Raw genomic sequence first — 13,851 nt, forward strand, 5'->3', positions numbered from 1 at the left:
TTTACTTATATATATTAATGTCTGTCTTCCTGCCTCTAGACTGTAATCTCATTGTGGGTAGGAAATGTGTCTGTTTATTGTTGTATTTTTCTCTCCCACAGGCTTACTCAGTGCTCTGCATATAGTAACCACTCAATAAATCCGATTGAATGGATAAATGAAAGGATAAGGATCAAGGCAGTAGCAGTTTGGATGGAGAGAAAAGGATGTATTTTAGTGACGTTCTGAAGGTAAAACAGAAAATTTGCTCCGATTGAACCCGATTGAATATGTGATTTGAGTGAAAGAGATGATTCAAGGATAAAGCCAAGTTTATAGGCTTGTGATACGGGGAGGATGGTGGTGCTGTCTACAGTGATGGCAAAGTCAGAGGGAGGACAGGGCTTGAGTGGGAATATGTGAAGTCCTATTCTGGACATGTTAAGTTTAAGGTGTCAACAGGACATCCAAGTAGAGATATACACAAGGCAGGAGGAAATGCAAGACTGAAAAGAAGGAGAAAGATGAGGGGTGCAGATGTAGATTTGGGAATCATCCTCATAGGGATGGCAATTGAAGACATTGGAGCAACTGAGTTCTCCAATGGAGTGTGTTTAGGTGGAGAATAGAAGGGGACCCAGAACTGAGCCTTTAGGACTCAGTTAGGGGATGAAAGGCAGAGTGGGAGCCTCCAAAAGAGATTGAGAATGAGCAGCCAGAGAGATAGGAGGAGAGCAAGGAAATGGACATTTTCAGTAAAGCAGGCAGAAACATGATTCTCCTGTGAAGTCCTGCAGAAAAATATAAGGACCTTTTTTCCAGTCTGAAACTGTTTGCACTGCCTTGTTCTACTGCCAAAAGGATGAGTTACTGTTGTCCTATTTTCATATTAATGGACCTGTGCAATTTTTTTAAAGTGATATAATGATAATATTATAGTTGATACAATGATAGAAACTGATATATTTACAGACAATCACAAACAAATTAAGTCCAAGTAAACTAACGAAGATTGTCAATCAAATGTCTATTTGGAAGAGACCTGTATTTAAGCACAGAAATTTTGAAATATATGTTGCTATATGGGGCTACAACATTTTCATTCAGAATTGAGAACCTCATTTCAAAATGTGTCTCTACTCTAAGGCATGCTGAGAGTTGTTCAGACATTTTCAAAAAGAATTGGCAATGAGCAGAAATCATTAAAAATATATACTTGCAGCAACATAGGATACTAGTGACAAAGATACGAATTACACATGCAACCTTGGGAAAAATGATGAAAGATTAGCAGCTTGACATGCTGTAGGCTGTCTTGTCTTTTGAATACTTACTATTAAAAACTTGAACTTCTTTTAATTTGGTTATTTTTCTCCATTCATTGATTCTACCATTCAGATTCTACATATAAGAATCTAATTGCACAGAAAAATCTCATCGCATGTATGCTACTCCTTAATACAGTGTTGTGCTCATAATGAGTGTTCAATAAATGTCATTGATTGAGTGATTGATTAGAGATACATATTTAAAGTTAAAACGATGTTTTTAAAAATATTAAAGCATCTCCTCTTCTAGACTGTAAGCTTGTTGTGGGCAGGGAATGCATCTGTTTATTGTTATATTGTACTCCCCTAAGCACTTAGTAAAGTGCTCTACACAGTAGGCATTCAATAAATACAATTGAATGAATGAAAAAGTTATTTCATGCAAACTATTCCGCATGTTTAATTTCACTTGAACTTTAAAACATTTTCCCAATCAGTTTTAGATCTGGAGGAGAGATCGGAGGAATCTAATTAGTTCATTCACATAGTTGGTCCTGAAGTCATAAAACTGCTTTTGAAGGGTAGAGGTGGCCTCAGCCTTCCCCCACCTCTCATAGTCAGAGAGACATTTTTAATTTGTGGGGTGCACACCTTAGAGAATCCTCCTGGGAAAGGCAAGGGCCATTCGGTCAGGATTCCTTGGGCTGAAGGTATGAGGAATCTGAAGTGCTGGGTAAAGGGCTACTATTCTTTGTGGTTTTTGTTCCTAAATCAACTGAATTGACCCTTTCCCTTTTTCCCTATATGTAAATTTTCTCCAGTACTAGACAGTGATGCAGACTTTGTCTGAATTAATGTTTGTACCCTTAGTGACACTTGCAGTGGTGTTTCCCCCTTTGTAATTGAAACATTGAAATTATCGCCCGATTGATGAATTGATTTTGCAGTGAAGACAGTCTTTATCAAATTTTTACCATTGAGAATTTGCAGATTACTTTGGTTCCAGTATGATTTTAGTGCACACTATTTTTCCCTCACCTAGTAAGAATTATGATGTTTATTAAGCATGAGCCCCATGTAGGACAGAGACTGCATCCAATCTGATTATCTTTTATCCACACCAGAGTTTATGTGCTTGGCACGTAGTAAGCATTTAACATATAAAATTATTATTAACATTACTATTACTATTATTGTTATTATGTACTTACCACATATCTATGCATTGAGGTCGGTACAAATAATATAACTGAATGTTGCCCCTTTCCCACCAATATAAAAAGTAAAGGTTGTAACCTCTGTATATTTCAGTTGGGAGAAGCCTCTGTGACTTTTCTGAGGTTAAAGTTAATTTTACTAATTCTATTTATGCCTGTACCCAACGTGAGTCCTGCACACTGGGTCTGATTTACTGATTTGTAGTTTTGTCGTGTTTCAAAAAACAATTCCGGTTATTGACTAATACCCTCACCTGAAGGCAGTTCAAAACCTAAAATTCAAAAAGGCAGGGAAGTGACCTTGACTCTGATCTCCTCTATCAATGTCAAAGAAAATGTGTCACCATTCAGGTTTTCAGTGGAAGATTAACCATAGTGAGGAGACACGCTGAAGAAATATATGAAGCCAACTTGTCTAATTCTGTTGAAGAATGGTAACATCCTAGGTACTATCAAGGGATTTTGAAGTGTTCACGGGTGGTCAGCTCTCTGAAAATGCACTGGTTATGCTCCCGAACAAGTTCACTTTAAGGAAAACCTGCAGAACAGGATATATTACAATACATACAGGGAGAAGCAGAATGACCAGGTGGATAGAGCACGGTCCTGTGAGTCTGAAGGACCTGGGCTCCGATCCTGACTCTGCCACTTGCCTGCTATGTGACCTTAAGCAGGTCACTTAACTTCTCTGTGCCTCAGTTACCTCATCTATAAAATGGGGATTGAAAATGTGAGCCCCATGTGGGATATGGACCATGTCCAACCTGTATGATAATAATGATAATAATAATAATATTAATTGTGGTATTTGTGAAGTGCTTACTATGTGCCAATGACTGTAATAAGCACTGGGGTGGATACATGAAAATCGGAACATCTACCCCAGTGCTTAGTACAGTGCCTGGCACATAGGAAGTGCTTAACAAATACCAGAAAAAATGAATTACTCAATCTCAATCACTTTGGGCACTTGATATTCACTCCACCCTTAGTCCCACAGCACTTACCGTACATATCCATAATTTATCTTAATGTCTCTTACTCCAGACTGTAAATGCCATGTGGACAGGGAAATTCTGTTATACTGTATTCTCCTAAGTGTTTAGTACAGTGCTATTTACACAGAAAGTGCTCAATAAATACAATTAACTGCTTTTTTTGAGGTGTTGCCAGAGGAACTGGGATTGATTTTCCATTCCCAAATGCTTACTATACGTTTGTGTAGAGTAAGCTAAATTGATTTTCCCGTAACTCAAATAACATACATGATTCCTAAATGTCACAGCTTTTTTTTTTGTAGTAAACAATTCATATAGGTACTGTTCTTGAAATCTTCCATTACACCCTTGTTTTAAAGGTAGACATAACCCTATAGCACACAAAATACAAAAAGACCACCTGAAAAATAATAAGATGTTGCTGACAATTTTTAAAGTAATTCACTGAGTACCTGCTAGGATCAGACGAAAGAGAGAAGGCCTCATTGTGAAACATGTAATTGTTGATTCCATGAGCTTAACTGATAAATTAGCTAGTTCATGTAGACTGTTAGTACAAATTAAGAATGCTTTTAATACTAAAATTAATTGAAAAACATTTCCATGTGAAATTGCCGCTGTACAGATATTCTATAGATTTTAGCCACATCAATTATTTCTAATTTCATATTTATTCAAAATTTTAAGAGTTACAATTTTCATTCTGCAGATGTTTAAAATGATGCCCGTGGCAATGAGCCTGTAAATCCCAATAGTTTACAGAAATTTACATATATGTGCACATAGCCTTTAACTACTGGACCTCATGTGCGGTCACCCTCATTGTCTGAAAAGGAAACCTGGGATGCTGATTGGACATGTCCATGCATAAAGAATGAATCAGGATGGATTATTGGATCTCAGCAAAATCACAGTGGACAAGGGTGTAATGGAAGAGTTCAAGGACAGTACCTATATGAATTGTTTACTACCAAAAAAAAAGCTCTGACATTTAGGAATCATGTAGGTTATGTGAGTTACTGGAAAATCAATCTAGCTTAATCTGCACAAGCTTAAGCTTAAGTATATAGTAAGTGTTTGGGAATGGAAAATCAAGCTAATAAACATGGTCCCTGAATTCAATCTAAAAAAAGGATTTTGTAACCTATCAATCAATAGATCAATCAATTACATTTATTGAAAGTTTACTGTGTTCCCCTTCCCTCCTACCCTCCTTAGCAACCATCTTCAACTGCTCACTCATCCATGGCTTCTTCCCCACTGCCTTTAAGCATGTCCAAGTCTCCCCCATCCTAAAAAAAACCTTCCCTTGACCCCACAGCTCCTTCGTGTTATCACCCCAACTCCCTCCTACCTTTCCTCTCCAAACTCCTTGACCAAGTCATTTAAACATGCTGCCTCAAATTCAGCTCCTTCAAATTTGTCCTAGAACCCCTCCAAACTGGCTTCCATCCCCTTCTATCCACCTAAACCACACTCTCAAAGGTCACCAATGATCTCCTTCTTGCCAAATCCAACAGTTCCTACTTCATCCTAATCCCCCTCGACTTCTCAGCTGTCTTTGACACTGTGGACAAGCCCCTTCTCCAGGTTACATTACCCAACCTTAGCTTCACTGACTCTGTCCTCTTCTGGTTCTCCTCTTATGTCTCTGGCCATTCATTATCAGTCTTCTTTGTGGGTTTCTTCTACTCTCCCATCCCTTAACTGTGGGAGTCCCTCAAGGTTTAGTTCTCCGTCTCCTCCTATTCTCCATCTAAACTCATTCCCTTGGAGAACTCATCAGTCCCACAGCTTCAACTATCATCTCTAAGTGGATGATACCCAAATCTACAACTCCTTCCCTGACCTCCCTCCCTCTCTCCAGGCTCACATCTCCTCCTGCCTTCAGGACATTTCTACTTGGAAGTCCTCCTGCCACCTCAAACTTAACATGTCCAAAACAGAGCTCCTTATCTTTCCTCCCAAACCCTATCCTCTTCCCAACTATCCCATCCCTCTAGATGGCACAACCATCCTTCCCATCTCACAAGTCAGGTCTCTGCACACAGTAAGCACTCAGAAAACAGCAATGATTGATTGATTGATTAAAGATGACACTGTTGACATCTTAACACCGGACATGGGGGAAGGGCTGAAATGATCAATGTGTTACAGTCCATGTAAAAATATGGAAAGACCATGTCCATAAAAAGACCATGCATAGAAGTGGCACGGCACAGTGGAGAGAACATGGACCTCAAAGTCAGAAGGTCATGGTTCTAATGACCATAGTTCTATTGAAGATCATGGGTTCTAATCCTGCCTCCACCTCATGTCTATTGTGTGACCATGGGCAAGTACCTTCACTTCTGTGGGCCTCAGTTACCTCATCTCTATAATTGGGATGAAGACTGTGAGCTTCATGTGGAACAGGGACTGTGTCCAACCGGATTTGCTTGTATCCACCCCAGTGCTTAGAACAGTGCCTGGCACAAAGTAGGCACTTAAGAATTATTTTAATTATCATTATTTTGCTGCATCAATGAGTTAGACATTGAGCAATCCTGCTACAGTTTTAGATAACGGCCCATGGCCTCCCACTCTTTTTCCAAAGTAATAGAGACATAACTATTTCATACCCTTTAGGTTATTTTGCATAAATATGGCATCTGTTAAATTTGTTCATATTATTTTATGGAAATTACTTATCAGCACATTTAAGTACAGGAGAAAATATTTGAGCAAATTTAAAACACTAAAATGTTTAGGGTCTAAACTAATCTCTAACTTTTTTAGGCTCATGCTTCATTCAGTACTGTCAAAATCAGACTTACTGGTAATAAGAAAGAAAAGATGTGTAAATGTTCTTTTACTTCAACTGGGTTTTGCAAAATTGCTTTTTGATGAGTTGCTTTAAATAAATCAGGAATATGCAGATTGTTCCTCATTTGAAATACACCTGAGTTTAAACCTAAATGGAAAATGAATGAGAGAAATCTTGATATCCGGAGTAAGAAAGGATGGTCTTCCGATAGTCCAAAATTTCATGGAGGTAAGGAAAATAAGGTAGCTAGGGGAAATGGGAGATACAATTGTGGTAATAAAAGTGGGGTTATATTTCATCTTATTTGACTGATTTGCCTCACAATTAATAAACTTCTATAGATACAGGTTGACTGATTTCACCTGAAGAAATAGTGAGAGATGGAGAACTTAGATTGAAGGTGAAAATATTAGTTGGATGAGAGCATCCAATGAAAATGTTTAAGAGAAAATCAAAGGGTATTCTGAGAATTCCTCTTTCAGAAGAAACAAAGAGAGAAGCAACATGATCTAGTGGAAAGAGTTCAGGCCTGGGGGTCAGAGAACCTGGGTTATATCCCTGCTTCTCCCACAGATATGCTGTGTGACCTTGGGCAAATCATTTCACTTCTCTGGGCCTCAGTTACCTCATCCATAAAATGGTGATTGACACTCTAAGCCCCATGTGTAACAGGGACACTGTCCAACCTAACTTGTATTTATCCCAGCATTTAGAACAGTGCTTGGCACATAGTGCGAGCTTAAAAAATCATTTTTGAATAAGCCCTGTAGTTAAAAAATAATGGGAAGAGAATTGAAGGAAGACAGGCTGAATAATCATGAAGGAAAAAAACAAATGATTCCTAAAGGGCAAAAAGTCAAATGGGTTAGAGCAGTTGAAAAACACTGACACCTTAATTTAGTCCTAGGTAGGAAACTCTTAAAATGGGTCTAGTGATATTCTTGCATGTGGCTTTATTTTAAACTCAGTATATATCTATATATATCTATATATATCTCTATATATCTATATATATATGTATATATATATATGTATATATATATATACTGCTCTAATTTTTAAAGCAACTACCTTGTTCTCCACTAAGGTAGAGATATTTTCTGAAAAGCTAATGCTGAAAGGCCAATGAGTAGCAATATGTGGTGATTATGGAATAAAAGCAGATGGTCATTCTCTTTGAACACTAAGTAGAAGGCAAATAAACCGGTGTGGAGACCCTGTTTTGGCAATGACTAAAACCCCTTGACCATGCTATCACTTTCTTAAGACCTGGAGAGTTTGAAGTGGGAGGGAATAACAATCAAAGCTAGAGGCATAAGTAGAAGCCCCAGTAGCTGGACTCTAAGGAACAGTGAGAAGGTCTGCTTGGCAGAAACATAAAGTTTGAGATGTGGAGGACTGGGTGAAGAGAGCAAATAAAACAGAGCAACCTGAAAGAAACCCTCAGAGCCAAGGTTCAAGGAATGGTTGATGTGGAGAGTTAAGGTTAGCCGTTGTAGGTTTTTAAGAAAGAAGTTATGTGAGTTGGATGATGGTTTAGGAAGATTATTTAGGCAGTGAAGTAATATACAGAAGGGAGCAGCTGTGGACTGGTAGATCATTGAGGAGGCTGATATAGTGTCTAAGCAGGAGATGACAAGAGATTGAACTGAGGTTTTGGCCATTTGGGAGACAAGAAAGGGGCAGATGGGGAAAGAATCAGCAGGATTTACTGGCAAAGTGAATGTGAGGGTTAAAAGCTAATACGCAGTTAGGAACGACACCAAGGCTATACGTTTCTGGAACAGGAAGGATGGTAGTGGAGTCTTGGGGAAATGGGGAAGTGTGGTTGGAGAAATTAGGACAAAGTGTGGGTTTAGGAGGAAACCAGTCAACCAGTATTGAGTGTTTACTGCATACAGAGCATTGTACTAAGTTCTTGAGAGAGTACAATACAACAGAGTTGGTTGGCACGTTCCTTACCCATGATAAGATTACAGTCTAGAGGACAAAGTGTTCCTTGCTAGATCTACTTAGTTTATGGTGCCATCAAGATATCCATTTGGCGATGTCTCGTACGGAAGGGAAAACACAGGACTGAGTAGCAGGAGGGAGGTTGGGAAAGATGCTGTAGATTTGGAAGTCATCTAAACAGAGGTCGTAGCTGAAGCTGTGTAAGTAGGTGAGCTCAGCAACAACTTGGAGATCCTCCCAACCCTGACAAAAGTGATCCGATTAAAGCCTTCATTGTGATATACAGCACAAACTAGAAGCTTGATTAGAAAAAATAATGGAATGCAAAGGCTAAAGAGATGCAAGGTACCAAGCCAAGGTCATCGATGTAGAGTATACACCCTGAAGGGTATATTTGACCAACACAAATCACCACAGTGGTATAGGAAACTAGATGTAGCATCACCCTCAGAACTGACAGAGAGAATCTTAACTTCTCTGTGCCTCAGTTACCTCATCTGTAAAATGGGGATTAAAACTGTGAGCCCCCTGTGGGACAACCTGATCACCTTGTATAACCTCCCCAGGGCTTTGGACAGTGCTTTGCACATAGTAAACACTTAACAAATTCCATTATTATTATTATTATTATTATAAAGTGAGGACAATAACACTTCCATGAACTCCTTATCACATTATTTTCTCAAGCACTTGGTAAATTGTTGTACACACAAGTGTTCAGTAAATGCCATTGATATATTCCCCCAGTGTGGATGATTATCTCTAAAAAAATAATTTGCCTAATAGAGAGACATTACTTGCATTAATATCATGATTAATGAATTACTAATAATCATGGCATTTACTAAACTCTAATTACATACCAAGTACTGTTCTAAGTGCTGGAATAGGCTCAGGTTAATCAAGTAGGACAGATTCAATAAATAAGACCACAGTTGGAACCAAGAAGGATGACAAGTGGTACCATCTCTTACCCAAAAGCCCTAGTGATAGCAAGATCCAGGATATGCAAGGTAGGACCTATCCACAGGAAACGGATGCACACTTCACATCATGAAATAAACATTCAAAAACCCTGTACCACCACAGGTGACACCAAGGGTAACAACAGTGCAAAAAGCACATCTACACCCATTCTCTTAGAGAAGTCATTCACCCAATGACTTCAACCATCTCTGTGCTGATGATTCCCAAATCTACATCTCCATCTCTGAACTCTCTCCTCTCCAGTCACAAATTTCCTCCTGCCTTCAGGTCATCTCTACCTTGACGTCCTGCCAACTCCTCAAAATAAACACATACAAAATAGAAATCTTTATCTTCCCACAAAAACCCTGTCCTCCCTCCTGTTTTTACCATCACTGTAGATAATAACAGTATAGTCCTTATAATAATAATGATGATGATGACATTTATTAAGCGCTTACTATGTGCAAAGCGCTGTTCTAAGCGCTTATCTCACAGGTCTTATAACCTTGACGTTGTCCTAGATGCATCTCTCTCATTCACCAAGTCCTGTTGGTTCTGTCTTCACAACATCACTAAAATCCACCTTTTCCTCTCCATCCAAATTGCTGCCATTGTGGTTCAAGAAGCAGTGTGGCTCAGTGGAAAAAGCCCAGGCTTGGGAGTCAGAGGTCATGGGTTCTAATCCTGGCTCCTCCACTTGCTCCGGCTGCATGACCTTGGGCAAGTCACTTCACTTCTCTGTGCCTCAGTTACTTCATCTGTAAAATGGGGATTAAGACAGTGAGCCTCACCTGGGACAACCTGATCACCTTGTATCCCTCCCAGTACTTACAACAGTGCTTTGCACATAGTAAGTGCTTAACAACATCATTATAGTGATAATGATCACGAAAACCACAACAACATCACCATCATCATTATTATTATTCAAGCACTTATCCAATCTCTCCTTGACTACTGCATCTTCCTCTTCATTGAACCCCTTGCCTCTTGTCTCTCCCCACCCTCATCCATACTTCACTTTACTGCTGGATGATTTTGCTAAGAAAACCCCATTAAGTCCGTGTCTTTCCATTCCTCAAGAACCTTGTGGTCTAATTAAAAGAGAACAGGCAGGACAGTAACAGGATATGGGTTCTAATCCTAGCTCCACCATACGTCTGCCTTGTAACCTGAGGTAAGTCACTCAACTTCCCTGTGACTAAGTTCCCTCATCTGTAAAATGGAGATTAAGACTGTGAGCTCGATGTGGGATAGGGACTGTGTCTGACCTGATTTACCTACCCCAGCTCTTAGAACAGTTCTTCGCACATAGTAAGTGCTTAACAATTACCATTATTTATTTTTTATTTTTATCCACATCCACATCAAACAGAACCTCTTAGCATTGGCTTCTAAGCACTCAATCAGCTCGGCCTCCTTCCTCACCTTACTGAACTCCTTCTATAGCAAAGCCTACACACTTCCCACCACTAGTGACAGCTCACTTACTGTGCTGTTATCTTGTCTGCCTCCCTACTAACCCCTTCTCCAAGTCCTTCTCCAAGTCCTTCTCCTAATCTGGAACTCCCTCTTCTTCCATATATGCTAGCTCACTACTCTCCCTGTCTTCAAACCCACATCTCCTCCAAAAGGTCCTCCCCAGATAAACCCTTTTTTCCCTAGCTCCCTCACCCTTCTGCATCAACTATGCACTTCGATCTGAGACCTCTGGGCATTTGAAATTCACCCCACCCTACCCTTAACCCCACAGCAGTTAAGTATATATCTATGAATTATACATTATAAATTATTCATTTATATTAATGTCTGTGTCCGCCACTAGACCGTAAGCTTGCTGTGGGCAGAAAACATGTCTACCATCTCTGGATGTTTTTCCATGATGTGCAATATGCATCAGATTCCATAGATAGGTCCTAACTTGCATAACCTCAATGTACTCTCCCAAGCAGTGCTCTACACGTAGTAAGCACTTAATTAATGCCACTGAAGATGATGATGATTTGTTGCCAAATTGTACTTTCCAAGCACTTAGTACTATGCTCTGCACGCAGTAAGGGCTCAGTAAATATGATTGAATGAATGAATTAGTCTTCAAGCTCGTCTTTGAATCTTAACATAGTTTATGTCATCTTCAAACCCACACATTCCTAGATAATATCTCACAGGTCTTATAACCTTGACGTTGTCCTAGATGCATCTCTCTCATTCACCAAGTCCTGTTGGTTCTGTCTTCACAACATCACTAAAATCCACCTTTTCCTCTCCATCCAAATTGCTGCCATTGTGGTTCAAGAAGCAGTGTGGCTCAGTGGAAAAAGCTCATCTTCAAACCCACACATTCCTAGATAATATCTACTATTCATTTTTTTATCGAACCACTCTTAAATTTTTCATGAAATTTAATCTTACAATTTCTAACCAGTATTGTGCCAGTCTTTAACACATCTAGAAAGAAGCCTCATAAAAATGTTTTCAAAGGGAAAAAAGAAGGCCAAAGCTCAGTGGAAAGAGCCCGGGCTTTGGAGTCAGAGGTCATGGGTTCAAATCCTGGCTCTGGCAATTATCAGCTGTGTGACTTTGGGCAAGTCAATTCACTTCTCTGGGCCTCAGTTCCCTCATCTGTAAAATGGGGATGAAGACTGTGAGCCCCCCGTGGGACAACCTGATCACCTTGTAACCTCCCCAGTGCTTAGAACAGTGCTTTGCACATAGTAAGCACTTAATAAATGCCATTATTATTATTATTATTATTAACACAATTCTTAAGCTCCAAGTCACGGATTCAGAGGTATGCAGAATGATTTCATTTCCAAAGTACATGTGGAAAAATTCATTGCCATTGTTTCAAGATGATGTGAAAAGAAAATCTGGCCTCTCCCTGGACAAAATTATAGTCTCAAAGTGGTTCTCTAAATTTCAGGGTTTTTTTTTTTATTTTATATCAGAGAGGCAGCAAGGTTTCACAGAAACATAGTTGGTCAGGGGGTCAGAATACTTGAGTTCTAAACCCCATTCTGCCATTGGTCTGCAAGTGACCTTAGGCAAACAATTTAAACCCTCTGGCTCCTTGTTTCCTCATCTGTGCAATAAGGAAGCAATAACTCTTCTCTCCATTTTTTCAACTGTAAGCCTGTTGTGGTACAGAAAGACTGTGTCTGACGTCTGTTGCATCTACTCTAGTACTTAGAACAGTGCTTGGCATACATTACATTGTTAACAAATTGCAAATTTTCATTATTACATCATTATTATTATATTTCCTATTATTACTATTATTGCTATCATTATTACATAGCATCGTCTTCGATAAAGTACTTAATAAATAAGTCCCTAAAGCAAATCATTTTGAAATATGCTTTTGCCATCGTTAGTATGCTGCAATAGTGATTTAAGCTGTAAAAAGTCATTGTTTTTTCATCGCACATTCACTTTTAGGGAAGATTCTAATTTGAAAATTTCTAACTGACTCTTCCACCAAGAAGCAGCATGGCCTAGTGGAAAAAGAGCATGGGCCTTGGAATCTGAGGACCTGCATTCTAATCCCAGCTCCACCACTTCCCTGCTGTGTGACCTTGGGCAAGTCACTTAACTTCTCTGGGCCTCATCTGTAAAATGGGGATTAAGCTCCAAGTGAGATATGGACTGAGTCCAATATGATTATCTTGTATCTACCCCATTGTCCGGCACATACTAAGCATTTCATTCATTCATTCAATCATATTTATTGAGTGCTTACTGCGTGCAGAGCACTGTACTAAGTGCTTGGGAAATACAAGTTGGCAACATATAGAAACGGTCCCTACCCAACAGTGGGCTCACAGTCTAGAAGGGGGAGACAGACAACAAAACAAGATATATTAACAAAATAAAATAAATAGAATAAACACATACAAATTAAATAGAGTAATAAATACGTACAAACATATATACATATATACAGGTGCTGTGGGGAGGGGAAGGAGGTAAGGCGGAGGACGGGGAGGGGGAGGAGGGGGAGAGGAAGGAGGGGGCTCAGTCTGGGAAGACCTCCTGGAGGAGGTGAACTCTCAGTAGGGCTTTGAAGGGAGGAAGAGAGCTAGCTTGGCGGAAAAATATGGAACGCTTCACGAATTTGCGTGTCATCCTTGTGCAGGGGCCATGCTAATCTTCCCTGTATCGTTCCAATTTTAGTATATGTGCTGTTATTTGACAAATAACATTTAAAAAAGCATCTATGATCAGTATAGTTTGTTGTTAAAGCTCTGGAGCATGGAGAGTTGTGTGTGGCATAAACAACTTTCAAATGCAAACCCAATATTTCATTTCAAAGCTTTCACAAAGGACCATCATTTTCAAAATGTCACCAGGAGAAATAAAATCCACTTGACCAGTAACACAAAATTCCCCCACTCAGGATCACAACTGGGGAGTGTCCACTGCTCTACCGGTCTTGGCTATGTGAGGGAGACTCAAACAGAGGTGTACCCATTCCATTCCTAGCTTGGGCAGTGGCTAGCGAGTAAAAGGCAATCTGCTATAAGTCTATAAGTCAAAACTCACTTATGCTGGGCAGCAGCAGGATGGGAGAGAGTTGAGGGCGGAGAGTCAGGTTTTCAGTGTGGAAAAAGGCAATGGTAAACCAATGCTATATTTTTACGAACAAAACTCTATGGATACAC

The 13,851-nt window shown here is 39.5% G+C and overlaps 1 non-coding gene across 1 annotated transcript; it reads right to left on the reverse strand.

The window, feature by feature from the left end:
• Positions 1-13,280: 13,280 nt before the first annotated feature.
• Positions 13,281-13,392, reverse strand: LOC119939880. The gene has a single exon (XR_005454836.1). It is a non-coding gene; the product is annotated as a U6 spliceosomal RNA (small nuclear RNA).
• Positions 13,393-13,851: the final 459 nt, after the last annotated feature.

The sequence above is a fragment of the Tachyglossus aculeatus genome, chromosome 17 (assembly GCF_015852505.1).
Source record: "Tachyglossus aculeatus isolate mTacAcu1 chromosome 17, mTacAcu1.pri, whole genome shotgun sequence".
Lineage (NCBI taxonomy): Eukaryota > Metazoa > Chordata > Mammalia > Monotremata > Tachyglossidae > Tachyglossus > Tachyglossus aculeatus.